Source organism: Chamaea fasciata, unplaced genomic scaffold, assembly GCF_029207755.1.
Source record: "Chamaea fasciata isolate MVZ Bird 193981 ecotype frontalis unplaced genomic scaffold, bChaFas1.0.hap1 SCAF_7, whole genome shotgun sequence".
Taxonomy (NCBI): Eukaryota; Metazoa; Chordata; class Aves; order Passeriformes; family Sylviidae; genus Chamaea; species Chamaea fasciata.
Window position 1 is genome coordinate 49,713,338 of NW_027094092.1, and position 14,682 is coordinate 49,728,019.

Consider the following 14,682-nt stretch of genomic DNA (forward strand, 5'->3'; position numbering starts at 1 on the left):
CTCACATGACAGATCAGATACTTGGTCAAAACATCTCTGACAATGCTGTCGTCTCTCTAATATCAGGGTAGCCTGATTTTTTAGGGAAAACCTTGATGTATTTGTTACTGCCTCTTCTATTTTCCCTGCATAGCCTCTAGACATTTACTGTATTAATCACCTCTCTTTCCTTCATTTTTATGCAACATTGTCATCTTTAAATAGAGGAAACTTGGCATTGACAGTCACTTTCTCAGAACAAAGCATGATTTTTTTTTCTATTAAAATTCAGCATTCTGTGTCCAGTTTTCTTAGAAATTGTGCCTGGGATAGACCTAAGGCAAGAGATTTTAAGAACCCTCCAGTGATCCATCATTTTAGTGATTCTGAAATTATTAAACCTGAAGTGAAAACAGGTTTGTATAGTTTGAGTGTGTCAGTATGGACATTTTGCCTAGTTCAAACTGTCCTATTTACCTGTATCATCTTCTTAAGAAACAGACGCAGAGTTACATATTCTCATTTGAATTTGAAAGTACCATGCATGATGTTTTTTTTTCCACCGTTCTGTTCTCACATTCTGCCTTCTCTACAAGGTCCAGGTGTGACCCTTCTGACACAGTTCATTTAACCTGGTCAAGAGAAAACCTGGACTCTAGTTCCAGCTTTTTATTGTCCTCCTTGGTGTCCTAAGGAAATCACTTTACCTCTGCCCCTCTGCTTCCAGTCTCATTTCCTACTTGCAAACACAGGCAAGATCATAACTTTCACTCTGTGTTTGCCCAATGCATCCAAATGGGGTGTTGGTGGAGAAAATAAAACAGCTGTTATATAGTCTCAATAAATTATCATAACACCCCTAATCCATGCAGTGCCATTAATGCTGGGGGAATATTAAGTAAATCAGTGCTTCATTTGTATCAGTGTTCTAATGAGGAGGGAACATTTTCATCTTTCTCATCTAGTTCGCATACATGAAGCATAAAAAAAATTAAAAAGCCTAGATATACTGTCATTTCAGTGTGGAAAATTCAGTCAGGAATTTCATTATGTTCTTTTCTAGGGAGAGGAAGTCACTGGTAATATTTAACATATCACAAAGAAACACAAACAACCCAGCAAAGCCTCTTACTCCCTTTTCTGTCCCGAGGGTCAATGGTTGCTTCACAGGCCACTCCAGTGTCTGTTTGGGCTGAAAAAGATGCATCTAGCTGCGACCTGGATGAATAATGGTGGCAATGCTTTAACCCCAAATGAGATGCAGCACTGAAGTGCCTGACATAAGGCAGATGCTGTAATGTTGATGCCATCACTGCAGCTGTGGGGGGTAAAAGTGTTGCTCTTTCCATTATTTAGACAATTCATTAACAACCAAGGCACAGAGCAACAGGTGAACACTTTGCATAGTCACTTCCATGTTGAATTCTTATAAGCAAATTTGGACAATCTGGTGGCTTTCAGCACTGCACAGCCAAGTTGTGACTTCAGTATTACTGCCTGCTGACAGAGGAGTAATGCTGAGACATGCATGACTGGAAAGTGAGGGATAATGAAGATGCTCTGCTTTACAGGATCCTTTCAGCAGTTGTAGCAGTTTCATGGGAAGTTTTGTTTCTCCCAGGACAAAAGCTACTGCATTGGCTAATAGAAGGAGGAGTATTACGTGATGATGGATGTGTGAAAATGACACGCCAAAACAAAACAGCACACCCCGTTTCTTCCCTAGGGGAGAGAGTGGAAGAACAAACCACATGTGACAATGCCAGTCATGTTGCTTAATGGACTGCTCTGGGACTTTCAGATACTACAGTGATGTGGACAACATAAGAACCTGTTTGGGGCTGCATAGTATGGCAGTAAAATGGTGAAAACTTGAAGGTCATGTTCCAAATTTTTAGAAGACTGCCTGAAAAATCACAATGTCAGCTTTTTGCCGTGGTAATTTTTTTACCTGCATGCTGGCCTAAGAGCACTTCAGAGGAGTCCTCTATATAGTCTCCATGCAAATCTGTGAAAAATGAAGGAATTTATGAGGAATTAGCCTTGAATTATTTCAAATTGGAAATAGAAAAAAAGTACAATTATAATCATAGTGTTCCATTTCTATATTTTCCAAATGAAAAATTAAATGCTGTATTTATTGATCGTTTTCTCTTTTGGGATCTTAGTAATTTCAATATTAGAAAAATAGAATTTAAGGGATAAAATCACAAAAAAAGCTGGAATTGTAGAAGAAAAACTGATGATTAACCTGTGCACTTTTCTCCATCAAAATTATTTGAGAATTCTTTTTGTATTTCTGCTCTTGTTCCCTATTTAATTTTTATCTTGATGAGGAAAATTATTTCTCATTCTATTTGTCTCCAGACTCTCCACTCTCATGTCTCTATAATATGATGTTGAAGGCCACCATAAAGACGACTTCCTGGATTCTAAGGTGTTGTAAATATTTTCTATAGCTGAGCAGTCTTCCACCACCCTATTTAGATTTGTTAGAGCAGCGTGCTGCATTTGAAATTAGCCTGAACACCGAATAGTTTATTTGGATCAGGGTATGGACAGTAGACCACGGAATAAAGAGACTATACGCAATCATGTTCCAGATCTTTCACAAACACAAGAAGAGTTATCTAAAATTTACCTCTGCTTTTAATAATGAAACTGTATACACAAGTATACACTGGATTTTTACAGTGATGTTTAAAATTTGGGTAAGCATTCGCATGAAGCAAAAAACATACAATATCTAACATAAAAACCCTGTACGTTTCTCAAGTAGGAAAATCTCAAAAGAAAACTCAGCTAAGGTTCAATTCATATGCAAAGTCAATGTCAAATTGTTTTATAACAATTTCATATTGTTCTTTCATCTTGTTCTTCTACTCCTCCAACTCAAATGATAATGAGAAATAAGGGGCAAGAATGTAAACTGCCAATGGTAGACAAATACAGTAAATAGCAGAATACACACACCCAGCTGCCTATATTTTTTAAGTCTCTTGAACAAGTGTTTTCAAAGGAAACAGTAAGCTAGAGTTCTTTTAGAATAACATAACATTTGAGTTTCTGGGCACAAAAAGGAGAAGAAAGTGAAGGAAAATCTGGATACTTATTACTATAAATCTGGACATATATTAATGCTGCAAAGCACTAATCACATTACTTCCAGTAAAAATTATTGAAAGGAAAATATGTGAAGAACCAAGCTTGGAGATATAATTTGAAATCGTAAAGGCCATATCTCAAAACACACATTATCTATTTAAAATACACTGATGTCATCCACTACCTTGATGGTATTTGTAAACCCCTTTTCTCTTTTCTGCTGTCATTTTATTTTAGACTTATGATTTTCCCCCAGTCTTCAGTCCTCCACTAAAAGAAAATAAAAATAAAAAAACCTCCCAACCTTAGAAATCTGAAAATGCCTATTCAACCAACTTCAGCCTTGTGTGAACCTTTCTGCAATTTACCGGAAGAATAAAGAGCCAGGCAATCTTTAAAACATCTTAATTGTTCTCTGAGTGTAATAGAACCCTCAGGAGACATGACCCTAAGTTTGCTGTAAATCATATTTGACTCCATGGACTGTGCTATTTCTCCCTGTCTATGGTACATATATGACATGAAAGTAGATGATTAAATCACACACATGCTTATTTTTCAAACAGATCTTATGACTCCCCTCCTTTTTTTTTTTCTTTTTTTTTTTTTCTTTTTTCTTCCTGTCTTTTCTTTTTCCAGAGAAAGGCAGGAAGTGGATATGAAAATGGCAGGGGAACAAATGGCTTCTTGAAAATTAAAAGGGGGTAAGAAAACAGTAATTAATCTGCCATAGCTCTTACAATTTTTTTTACAATTTTTTTTTTCTAAGAAGGCCTAGTCAATCAATCTTCTTCCAATCTGTCTACCATTATCCTTTTACCACCAGTATATCATCCATTCGCCCACAAAATCATTTGCCAGTTGTCTCCCCTCCTTTCCTGAATTAAAATTCTGCCAACCTGAAATGGTTCAAAATCTCCCTCCAAGTTATGCCAAACAGCTTCTCAGAAACCTCAGGCACACACCTATCCTCTAGGCTGAGAACAACTTCTCTCCTCAGTTAACCTTGCAGGAGCTCAGCACCACACCCTTGGCCCTGGGCCGGTGCAGGAACCACCTTCCCTGTGCCACAGCACACCAGCACACTGTCCTCTAGCACACATAACCAATGCTCAGAATCCCCCTTTTTAATGAGACAGTCCTTTCTGAACTTAGGAGAATTCATCTGCTGTCAGTCCATGATCCTCTTTGCAACTAGCAATGAAAATAGAATAGTAAAAGCAACAGGAGGAAAGAACTGACGATCCTAGCCTTTGCCCCTGTAGGGAGAAAGAAAACTATCTTACCAAAGTTTGTGTCTCCTCTGCCTTATATTTGTAGCTATAAGGTAAAAGATTTTCTTGCCAGCAGGTTGATTTTTAAAGGGATGAATAAGCTCCAAACCTGAAAATATTGGCCTGTTATTAAAATACAATAGCAAGGTAATAGCTGTGACTTAGTTTGGCAAATCTACAGTAATCATTTGCCCCTCTTCTACTCTGCACACCTTGCACATACTCTGTCCACAATAGTAGTTTAAATGGGATTGTGAGGCAGCAACCTACCAGACCCAAAACAATCAAACAGCCCCAATCAAAAAATTGTGTTTATAAAGCTGTACGCCAGTAGGCTTATCAACAAAAACACCATGGGGCTAAATTCATGTGCATTATTGTGTGTAGAAACATTTTCTAGGAAACTGAGTTGGAATTATATGATGAAAATCTCAGGGACTAATTATAATACAGGAAATAATATTTAAATGTAAGAAGCAGTTTTTCTACCTTTAGAGTGATCAAACACCGGAACCAGTTACCTGGATGGATGGTGTAGTCTCCATCCTTGAACATATTCAAGCCCCCAAACAGACGCATGGTTCTGGGAAACCTGTTGTAGTTGATGCTGCCCTGAGATGAAGTTTGGTGTACCTGGTCTCTAAAGATCCTTGCCAACCTTAGCCACTGTTATTTTTGGTTCTGTGGATGACCTTTGTGCTCTAGTACTTTCTCAAGGGCAAATGCATCTGCCATGAGGTCAGACCATAGGACTATGTATATATAGTCTGTCTCCCCTGTTACTGTGGTGGTCAGAAGCAACCAGTGTAAGACAAGGAAAACAAGGTGTTCCTTTAAAGATCCTTGATGTATGCTGAAAGGGCAGATGGAGGTTGAAGGAAGCAGGGAAATGTAAAGGTGCACATGAACTGCAATGGTGCAGAGTACTGTTGGTTCCTGAGCATTATCACCTCATGCCTGGTTTTGAGGTTTGCACTACAGCATGGAAGAAAGCTGTGATTCCACCTCTTTGGTGCACAGCTGAAGCAGCAATGCACTGCAGTGTGTTGAGCAGGGTTAACAACATCCTGAGGCTGACCATCTCCTAAGGTGCCTCCCTCTCTCTGCAACTCCAAGGGGAATCTAAGGCAAACTAATTCAATCCCTAAGATGGCTGCCTTACTGAAGAGATAAAGGCACTTACGTAACATGGACTGGTAGGTGGCACAAATCCTCCTAAGGCTGCCTTAAGGTGCCCTACAGCCACACCACACCAGTTCAAGGGTCACTTAAATACTGCAAGGCTGGCCTCCCATCTGAGGAGATCAGTGTTACCGTTATAGACTCACAAACCAGGTGGGCTATATAACATTAAAAACTTTTTCGGCAAGGAAGGCAGAAGGGTGGAGGATGCAAAATGGGTACTGAAAGAGCATAAAGCACCAACCAGGGTTTCCTTAGCACAGATTAAATGCCAGAGATTGAGTCAACGCTCAGAACAACTATGGAGCAGTATGCTTTCAGTTCCCTTGAGAGCTCGGTTTAACCTGTTACCACTTTAATATTTGAATTAAATGAAGAAAATCAAGAAACCAACTCACATTTAACCTCTGGGTATTCTGCTCAGTAAGTCCAGCACAGCCCAAAGGCACATATATTAATAAAAATTATTAACCCCCTAGCTGCTGTCTTAACAAATGCCAGGTACAAAACAAACATCCTGCAGTTTTAAGGCAGTTTATTTTGGTCCTAGGAAGCGTGTTATGTATCTCACTTCCCAGGAAGACAATGCAGTTCTGTGACATGAGGTTACAGTACAGATGGAGTACTGGTTGATTGTATAATGGTCTGGTGTTGGAGAATTCAAATGTGAGCTGTCTCTATAGGTTGGAAAGCTGTCTCTGTATAGATTGGAAAGCCTGTCTTGCACCATTTCCAGGTTTGTTGTCACTCATAATATTTGAGGGAATGCTTCATGAACCAATAATGCATCTGTGCTGAAAATGTTCCACAGGAGCTGTCAACCATCCTATTAGCACACTCACTGACACTGGCCACAGTCTTAAAATCAAAAATAGTCGTATTGAAGGATGTAATTGGCATTATTCAATATTAAAATAATAAATAAATGATGGCATGTTTTCTGTTAAAAATTTAAAATGCAACTGTATCTACCTGAACTCACTTTGTAGACACAGATTAATGCATTTAGATACAACATCTGAAAATATCGGTAATGTGAAGCTCTTAGTGAGTTATAACATTCCAAATTTTCACTTACTAATGACCATCAAAAGCACTATAAGTACATACTTTATATAAAATGTAAAAACAGGTGGATCTTTTTCCTCCTAAATTTAAGCTTGTCATTCAGTCGTCAGAATATGGAGTGAGTTCTGAGGTGTCCAAGACACACTGTTCTGCTTCTAATCAAGATATATATATATATATATAAATGCAGCCATTTTAAGGAATGCAACCTGAAGACTTTCCAGAGTCTGCACTGTAATCTATGTGCCTTTCTTGGTGCTGTGTTATCTCAAGAATTATCTAAAAATACTACCATTTAATTGTCTTTACTACTAAGTCACTGGGAACAGAACAGGCTTCTAGTTTTAGGATGAAGCTTTTGTGACCAATCTCTGAGGAAAATATGGGAACAAATAATCTTTGTTTCCTGACCTGACCAGTTCTACCCTTGCGATTCCTTGCCCACTACTCCAAAGGTGCCATGGAGAGTCATGCTCAGTGTGGGAAAAGCTTCATTTAATCAAGGTCCTGTTCAGCAACTTAAAAGCTTTGAGGAATTAGTCTGAAGCTAGGTGGGAAATAATTTTTCATTCCTGAATATTCTTATTATATTATAATTATTATCTAAACAAAAATTAGTAATGTGATGCCATTGCAAAGTGATAATTTTCTAGGGTATCTACCCTGTGTAAGTCACAGGAGGTAATTCTTTGATTACATTTGTCAAGATTTGAGGATATACTGAAGTCTGTAGGCTTCAGGAATTCACAGGCAGACTGAAGAGATTTTTGCCCATGAAGAATGCTGGAAGGAAACAAGTTCATTTAGGTAAGAGCAGGCAGAAGGGGAACATAGTACATTTGCTATATTCCTTGACTCAGTTTATGTTTTTTTCGTAGTTTAAATAAATCACAAGGCATTGTGATTTATAGGGTTGATTCCACCTAAAGCATCTGGAAACACTAGCTACCAGACTGTCCTTTTCCTGGGCATCAGCAGCAGCAATGGCAGCATCTTCCTTACTGATGATTTGACCAGAGATTGGAAAGAAGTAGGCAGCTCCTTTTGCAGCAGTGGAAATGTGGCTTGAACATTAGGACAAATCCCCCCAAATGCAGCAAACTTCAATCAGATGGTGTGCAGAATAAGGTCACGTGATCATATTTTTCTAAGCACACATTCAGGGAAGCTACAATTTCTCTCTTAGAAAATATGGAACATTGTTAACTTCAAATTCTTTTTCCAAAATATCTTCAAGTCAAATTGTTTTTTAAAATTGCTTCTTTCCCAAAAACAATATGTTCTTGACTAAAGTGCATAATTAGAAAGTTTGAAAATCAATGCTAATCATCACAAACAATAGAATTTCAATGGATTCAATGACAAGGCAGTTTTTTCTTCTAGTATTCATAGACCTAGTCCTATGTACGGCCCACACAGGGAGGTCCTGAGATCATGGATTACTAAGGCCTCTAAGAATTTAAAGTAAAACATGACTGGAGTATTATGATTTTGGCAAGTGTCTATACTTTTTTCAGTGGTATTGCTAACACCTAGCCTCAATTGAACTTGAGCTAAATCTGCTCATGAGCACTGGTCTCATTCAGGGCCTGCAACAGTGACGAGATAATGATGTTATTGTAGGTATTAAGCATTTCTACTTGCACCAAATATTCCTCTGATTGTAGCAGATACTTAAATGCATCCTTTAAACAAACCTTTCCTCCCAGTGCTCTCAAACTACGATGTAAACTACAGATTTCATACCGCTGGGATGAAACTCCTTTTTCAGCTTTGGAGAACTTATGAAATGTTTCATGAAATGTTGTTTCCATCTTTAACAGAGGGGTAGTTGTAAGGCCTTCTCCATATTTCAACATTTAAGAATTGATATGATCCCACTGGCATTTAAAGGAGCAGTTATGACCTATTCCCAGCTCACTAAACACTCCATTGAGAATTCCAAATAGTTACAGATGACCCACAGCTCCCCTCAGTCCCTACCTTCCTTCATCCTGAGCAATGGTGGAAACTGAGACTCCTGTCACACCAGCCTTTTCCAATGCCTCTTTATATTAAGACAGGTCAGACAGGGTCACTGGTCTTTGATCTACTGTGTTTTCTTCATTCTTATTTTAAACTACCCAACCCTTCTCACATTCCCATAACCCATGACAATGAAAGCAGCAGTTGTCTGCTCCACTTTCTAACTAATAACTTCTGTTCAGAGTAGGAGAGAAAAACAGCTTTATTACAAATACAGGATTTTCTATTGGAGAACCTAGCACTAATTGCTTTATGTTGTGCTCTCATATCACCTCTTACTCCAGGAATACCTACAGACCACCTCTGCTTTTCCTTTGCCTGTTTCTACCCCTCTTCATTTCTGTGCAAGAGCAAGAAGCAGAACTTTGCTACCTTTGTGATTATTAGCAGCCCTGGGTTCATACTGATTAGTCCCAGTGGCACAGGGTTAATGAGTTAAGTGTGCTTATTCAATTAAGCCACCTCTTTGTTTTAGCTCACATAAATTTTAACCTGATCACTTCAAAATTACCTTTGGCACTATTCAGTAATAGAATAAATTGAATAAATTGAATCAAAAGAAAAATGAAAGCCTTCTTAGTTCTTAAGTATGTGTGTACTTGATTTGCCCTCAGTAAAAATAAATGGATAGAAAGCTTAGTAGAGGCATTCTGATTCTGAGTTGATCTACAGTTTACATCACGGAACACAGGCAAACTGGAATTGTTTTGGGTTCTGGCCTAATGTTAGGAAGAATTTGGCAGACTTACAAATTTTAGGTTGTTTTCAGTCAGAGTTACTCAGTTATCTATTTTCCTCAAAATGCCCTTGGACTATACCTTACTTACAGCAAATACTACAGTGCATTAGCTTGAACAGAGGATGAATGAGCCATTTCACTGGAACAACTTTTTCTAACATAGCTGCAGAAAATAGCAATTTGCTTTCCTCCAAGTTGCATTTTTGGGACTGTAAATTAGTAGTGAATGTCACACTGTGGCGTGGAGGACCATCTGATGGCTACAGTTAAGGCACAGCAGAACTCAAGGCTTTTTTCCTGTGTAAAAAAGTTGTTGAAAGAAAAGCCACTGAATCCCAGTCCATAGTTTCCTGCAGTGACTCTGGCATACTAAAAAGGTATTTGATTTCAAATGCTGATTATCATTGAGAAGCATCACATTTGAACCTCTCTGATTAAATGGAGGACTTTCATAATGGCATTACTAATTACATTTGTATACACACTGACTGCCCTTAAAAATACCCTCTTAAGGTAAGATTCACCTCATCTAACATTAATCATTTAAAAATTAGGCACCTAGTCTAGGCCAATTATCTCAGCTGCCTCTGTTTTCAGTGAAGAGAGACAGGCACCTCCAGAGCATGATTCATCCCACGAATCTTAGAAGGGGATGAATCTCTTGGTGGTTTGTTCCACTTATACTATGATGTCACCAAATACAATTAGATAAAATGACTTCTGCCCTGAGTACAAATGAGAAGCTGGATAAAAATTTAAAAACTGAAAGAAAAACTAAAAATCACAGAAAACCCACTAAATGAATCAACAAAATCTTTCCAGTAATGACATATGAAATGGGGTGTTATGAAAATTAATACAATGTACATCCATTTTGCTTTCTTCACATAACAAAGATATTGACCTTAAAAATGGTGACATTTTGATTATATTCAGTGGTGTACAGAATGCCCTGACCAGAACAAAATGAATTTTTGTTACTATGCAACTTTTGGCAGGCAAGCAATTTCAATCTCCCTGCATCCGAATGATTCGAATCCATTCTCTTGGGGATGATTGCTACCAAGATTTCTACTGGGCTGCAGTGATTACACCTTTGAAAATATCTGACATATTTTGATGTTTCCTTTAACATTTGTAGCTAAATTTCCAACTGGAGTATACTCATTTTTGTTAGAAACTTTAGGAAACCTTGCTGTTTGGTGACTTGCTGCTACAGGTAATGTCACATAGAGGGACATTTACCTGATTCACTCCCTACACTGCACATAACCAGCCTTTCTTCTGGATTGTATTCTTCTTAATCATATGCCTTTAAATCAACTTGTAACTTCCCTTGGGGAACATTCATAAAAAAAATATTTCACAAGTAAGTGTTTCAAGGGGCAAAAGAAAGCGTATGTGTCCTGTAAAAACATAAAATAAAAATATAAATTAAATCAAATCACATTAGGGTCCTGCACAGAATAAATTCAAATTAAAATACTCATACAGATCAATTACTTATTTGGCAGTTTAATCTGGTCTAGGATCCAGAACTGATTGCTGAACTATCTCCTAGAAATGTGATCTTCAAACTTCATCTTATTCACACAGAGACCTTGGCAGCACAAACAGGCAGTACATCACTCCAGCTGTATCTCTGCTGCATTGGCCTCTAGTTCTGAATTACAGCATCTATCACATCCTGGCTTTTGCTTGCCAAGCTTTTAAAGGTATGCTCTTGCTCACTGTACCTTATGAACAGCTTTCCCTTCCATCATTGGGCCTGCTTTTGAAGTTTACTGATATCGACTTATAAAATATTCTTTCTCTGCATGCCTACCCCTCTGACTACTGTGTAACTGAGACATGCATGCATATCGCAAGTGTCAAGTCCCAGTTTGAAAGTGCTTTGTCTTGCTCATGCAGACTGTGAAAACTTCTGCCCATAAATATCTGAACCTCATATGCTTTTAAATCTAGACACAATATACATCCTTTGGTTAAGATCTATTTACAATTAATAGGGTGACACGGACTGGCAGATTCTTCACTGGAAAGACTATAGACATAAACTCTATGTATATATGTGTACATATATATCTGGAGACATGTGCTATTCCTCTTTTCATTTTTAATACCATCATATATCATATTTGTTTTTAAATGATGTTTTGCTCTGAATTTTTACTTTATAATAAATAGATGAATTTTGCCTGCTGACAGGAACTGGCCTCAAAGTCACATTCTCACTCTTTAGCAACTTGATCATGAAGATAACCCTGCATCTTTCAGTACCCTGTTGCTTTCAGTACTGTATCTCTGATTTTTTTTTTTTTTTTGCATATTATGCTGTTGTGGTTTAACCCCAGCCAATAGTCAAGCCCCAGGCAGCCACTTGTTCAGTCCCCCACCAGTGGGAATGAAGAGAGAATCAGAAGGGTAAAAGGTAGAAAACTCATGGGGTAAAATTAGACAGTTCATAAGGAAAGCAAAAGCCACATACACAAGCAAAACAAAATAAGGTATTAATTCACTGCTTCCCATTGGAGGCAGGTGTTCAGCCACCTCCAGGAGAGCAGGACCCCATTACACGTAATTAATTGGGAGGACAAACACCATTGCTGCCAATGTCCCCCTTCTTTCTCTATGTATACTGAGCATGATGCCATATAGTCTGGAATATCCCTTTGGTCAGTTTGGGTCACCTGACCCAGTTGAGTCTTCTCCCAGCCTCCTCGACAGCATGGCAGTAAGGGAAAGTAAAAGCCTTGGCTCTGTGAAAACACTGCTCAGCAATAACAAAAGCATCTCTACATTTTCATCACAAGCCCAAAAAGTGCCCCCACCCATACCAGTCAATGGGAAGAAAGCTAACTCTACCACAGCCAAAAACAGCACATATACAAAATATTGAAAATCACTGAAATTAAATTACCGCTGAGTCTTCAGGATTTTTTTTTCTTTAATTCTAATGTTGCAATTCAGTGATTTAAATACACTAGGCATCAAACTTAAACAAGAATAACTGGGAAGAGTTAAACTCCAAGCCTGAAAGAAAATGCTGTATCTACCCACTCTATTCTTGTCCATTGATATACAGCTGTATGCCATGAGAGCCTCTGTCACCACCTCCGTGACTGGGCAGTCCTCACTTCTGGGGTGTGTCCCTGGGGCTCCAACTCTGGGAAGCACTCAGAGGGACCAACCTCCTTCCTCATCCTCCTTGCAGAGGAAGCACATAGGTGTACCACAAAATTGGAATTGAAAAGGTCTTATGACTCTGTTAGATCTTTTCTTTTAACCAACTCAGGTATAAATCTTTGAGCACACATTCCAGAAAAGGTGTCATTTGTGAAATAACAATATAGCTCTGAACAAAATGTGCCTCCGTGTGCAAGTGTTGTTTGTCTTTTATTAATAAACTAATTGATTGTGTATCCAGAATGGTATTTTTAAAGTCTCAATGTTCAGTAATTACATAAAGAAATTAAAAAGCTATTTCTAACAATAGCTGATAAAAATGTCTTTGGAGCATACAAGAGACAGGAAATCTTCAGAATAGGTTCTAAGGTCTAAGCAGAAATAGTCAGAAATCACACCTATTGCTTGTGACTCAAACTCCAATCATATCCACCACTCTTTTATAAGAGAGAGAATGAAGTAAATAAGTTTGGACATTTCAGTGAGACACAAAAAGGAGGGCATTTATTATCATTGTCCTCTTTCAGAAGCCCATTGGAAGGTATCTGTGGGAAAACAGAGGATCTGAGATCTTAACAGCTGATCCTTCTCCAGAAAGGAGACAAATGAGGGTGTCTGGATCAATTAAATATTCCATGAAAAAAAAATCTACAAAGCTAGTGGAATAGCAGGCTGCTTGACCATTCAGCTAAAAGTGCATGACTTCATTTAGTAATTCATTAGATGCAAATAAATTAGATGTTTAAATTACCCCAGTGTTGAGAAGAAATGTCAATAACGAACTGTGAGTTCACACATAAAAATACTGGAACCTTACTCTATACTTTTGAAATCACATGGACCTTGAAATAAAGGACAAAATTGAGTCCCAGGAGAATGGAAAACACAACATATCCAAACTGATATACACCCAACCTAAGTTTTTGTGGTTCAAACACATAGTGGTACTTTTAGATGATTCATTTGCTGGCTGCAAAACTGAGCAGTGGAAACAAAGCAATGCCTTTGATAATGTAAAAAAAGAGACTTCACCCAATTTTCCCTTCTAATAATCATAGAATCATAGAATGGTTTGGGTTGGAAGGGACCTTAAAGATCATGTAGTTCCAACCCCTCTGCCATGGGCAGGGACACCTTTCATTACAGGCAAAAGTACTTATGTACTTATTATTGCATATTTATACGTTAGATATTACAAGAAGTTCCTGGAAGAGATTAAGTCTGCATTTTAATAATAAGAAAAAAAAGTATTCGTGTCTCATTTAATTCAAATACACAGTGAAAGACAACAGGTAGATACAATGTGAGAGGAGGAGAAGGAAGGTGACAGTGATGATTATTTCAGTAAACAGTAGTCAACAATTACCTAGTCATTGTTTAACTTTCTATGCAAAATGTAGTCCATCTGGAAGGCTGGTAATCCTTATCTTTGGATCTGTCTTTAGTTCCTGTAATGTAGCAGTGTTCTTTACAGCTGCTTGGAAAATGATTTTCCCCAGTGGGGAAGCATAGAAAGCGTCCTCTTTTGTCTGTATGAAAAATCTGAAAATAATTCACACATTTTGAAATATTAGGGCCTGATAGGACCAAGCAGATCATCTAGCCTGACTTCTCATACATCTCAGACCATCTATTTTCTCTTAATTATCTCTTTATTAATCAAAATAATATTTTTGAATTAATTAAGAGAGTTATCCTGCTTTGATGCAGAAAAATTGGTACATAAGATTCAAAAGGTACAAAGGTTCAAAAGCTTTTGCTAATTTGCTATTCCTCCTAACTACCTTGACTATTAAATATTTTTATATCTTCCTAGTTTATCTGACTTCACTTGCCAGTCATTTGCTGCAGTTTTGGTCTATTGTTAGATTTAAATGCTCATTGGCAGCTGGAATCACCTCCCAGGAAGGTAATTCAGGGCAGTTCTTAACAAACCTTTAAATAAATAAAGTTTCTCAGTTCAAAAACTTTTCTCATTTTCAGAATAAATTTTCTTTATTTTTTTTTCACTCTCACTCTTTAATCTCTTCCCAAGAAACTAGAGTCCATTTGTGATGCTGCCTGTTCTAGATTACAGCACACTTAGCTATGTTAAATTGCACATCACTTGAATGAGCCCATCTT

At 37.8% G+C, this 14,682-nt stretch overlaps 1 long non-coding RNA gene across 2 annotated transcripts in view; it reads right to left on the reverse strand.

Annotated features, from left to right (window-relative positions):
• LOC136291813 (uncharacterized) overlaps positions 1-14,682 on the reverse strand; it is a 34,686-nt gene that overhangs the window by 16,858 nt on the left and 3,146 nt on the right. For both annotated transcript variants that reach the window (XR_010721745.1, XR_010721746.1), the window contains exons 3-4: positions 13,925-14,100; positions 1,931-1,987 (exon numbers count right to left, since the gene is read on the reverse strand). This is a non-coding gene — a long non-coding RNA (uncharacterized lncRNA). The remainder of the gene's footprint in view (positions 1-1,930; positions 1,988-13,924; positions 14,101-14,682) is intronic.